This window comes from Xiphophorus hellerii, unplaced genomic scaffold (assembly GCF_003331165.1).
Source record: "Xiphophorus hellerii strain 12219 unplaced genomic scaffold, Xiphophorus_hellerii-4.1 PGA_scaffold_78__1_contigs__length_500000, whole genome shotgun sequence".
Lineage (NCBI taxonomy): Eukaryota > Metazoa > Chordata > Actinopteri > Cyprinodontiformes > Poeciliidae > Xiphophorus > Xiphophorus hellerii.
The window spans coordinates 446,851-449,284 of NW_022587653.1; the positions used below are offsets into that span (position 1 = coordinate 446,851).

The 2,434-nt window shown below is 33.0% G+C and overlaps 1 long non-coding RNA gene across 1 annotated transcript; it reads right to left on the reverse strand.

Annotated features, from left to right (window-relative positions):
- Positions 1-482: 482 nt before the first annotated feature.
- Positions 483-1,771, reverse strand: LOC116716683 (uncharacterized). Its single transcript, XR_004338586.1, has 2 exons — positions 1,481-1,771; positions 483-1,402 (listed from the first exon to the last, which is right to left on the reverse strand). It is a non-coding gene; the product is annotated as an uncharacterized LOC116716683 (long non-coding RNA).
- Positions 1,772-2,434: the final 663 nt, after the last annotated feature.

Here is a 2,434-nt window from a genome sequence, read left to right on the forward strand (position 1 = left end):
CCATCTTACTAAGTGTAGCGCTACACATGCCTATTCGATGCATGCATTTCAAATCCAGCAACAAGGAAATCCAGGTGTCCTCCTGAACGCCGATCCTGTCCGACGTCACCCCAGGCTGCAGATGAGCTGATGCCAATCAGCTGACGCTCCGTTCCCAACAAACAGGCTCCGTCTGCGTCCCTCGTCGTAGACAAACGCCATCCAAAGTTCCTTTCCCACGATCAGTTCTTGTCATAAACAATTTTGACTTTTATGTAGAGGCTAAGCCAAAGCTTTAAGCCCCTGAGGTGGTACACCGGGGTAAAGTTGACACGCCGATCACTTATCCGCTGATTGAAGTGAGAGCCGTCCTTGATGTTAGTCCAATAATCCATTTATTTCCATGACTCGCAATCATCATTGGTTGTTTTAATCAAATACTGTACAATATTTATGAAACTGTTCGACTTTCTTAAATGAAACTGAATCACTGCCGCAGTATGTAGAGGAAAGATTTAAAAATAACAGCTTTATTAAACATGAATGGGGAAACAGTACAAATAAAGCAACTAAATGAGCTGCTGGAAATATACACAGTAAAACAGAACCAGAACATAATGGTGGAAGATTTCATCTGCATATAATCAGAGAAAAAAATAAAATAGACAATAAAAACTGGTTCCAGGTCAGTTCCTCTTCTACTATCTCTTCCCTGAACAATGGTGTATGGTTTTATTCTTGGCTCTGATAAGAATTTCCTTCAATTATGCAAATAAAAATAATGATTAAATATACTTTGTAATTTAACTAAATTGTTTTTATTAGTTTTGTGGATGAATAAATTCAAATAATTAAGTGTCTGTGTTGTTCACTTCATATGTTGGGATAGTAACTCACTCAAGAGGGATTTTGATACACAAATGATCAAAATAAAAAATAAAAACTGGTTTAAAATAAAATAAAGACACAACCAAAACAGTTAGATGGCAATATTACCCCATGAAAATAACCCCAAAATTGTATTTCTTACAGAAAAGTTTGTCATATTTTTGTTTTAAAGTAAAGATGGAAAGCCCATGTTTCGACTGTTTAACCTTTAGCATTTTACACACGTTCTGGTGCATTTATCCAAAATAAAACAATGTAAATCTTAATATCTCACAAACAAGATATTAACATAAATGTAAAAGCCTGACAAAAACCTTACATTGTAGCAGAGACACTAATTATTCAAGATTAACTGATTTCTAAATTCATTATTGTGAGGCTAATGAATATTGCAGTTTGGCAATTTCATAAGTCAACTGGACCATACGATGATTTTGCATAAAAATGGCCGACATCCATACAAATAATGTACAAATATGACACAAAACTGAAAACAACAAAATAGGGAACATGTTGTTTTCTCAGCTGAGTCAATCTACGAGAAAAGAAATAAAATAGTAAGGAAAAAGACTAAATAAACTCAAAAAGCTATCTAGAGTAAAATGATGCTTACCTTGATGGTCACTGTTCCCAAAGAATCCATTCAAGTCATATTTCTTTCTTCCTAAACGTGAAAATACGCAGAAACAATAAGATACTGTATGGCTTTGCAATTATTTTCATAAAAATATTTCCGATTTGAAAATATTTCGACAATTGAAAAATGCAAGTTTTTGTAAAATGTTTTTTGAATATTTAATTAATTTGTTTCAATGGCACAAAAATAGGAACGATGTAAATTGCTAAAACAATTTTCAAATGTTTTTTGTATATTTTTGCCTATCCTCATATATATTTTTGTTTTAGCAGGAGAAATAAAACATTTAGAGTTACTCCAAAACCCCTTGTTTCTTACGCAGGCAGTATGTTTTGTGAATGCGAGTTTAAGGTGACGTTGCAGGAGTATTTGTGCTCCTGCAACGTATTAAAACGCTGCGCATTTTAATACGCAGCGTCATAAAATGGGTTTTTTAAAAATGCCAGACATCTTTAATGTGACGATTCTGTAAAACTTAAATCTGCCGAAGCAAAAATAAAAATAAAAAAATCCAATATATTGAAGATTACTTTTGTAAGAAACAGCTATTAAATGAGAATTATGTTGCAAGTTATCGATTAATAAGTAACTCTAAAGTTGGTTGCTCTTGTCAGTCGAATAACGATTAATTAATGTCAACATTTTCTTTAAAAAAGTGTTTTTATCAAGAGTCCTTTTATCACAAAGGACTAAATATATGCTGCCTTAAAAAAAAATAAAAACAAACATATAAATATATTTTTAAAAAACATAAAATTGAGGTTATCTGACACTATTTAGCTTAGACAGCCCTCAAAATCAACCGTGCAATTTTCTGCCAGCACATCGTCGCTTTCGTAGCACATTAATACTGTTTGCTTAAGAAAATTACGTTACTCCGCCGCCAAGAACGGCTGAATAATCGCTATAAAAGGTGAGAATTAAGGCTCT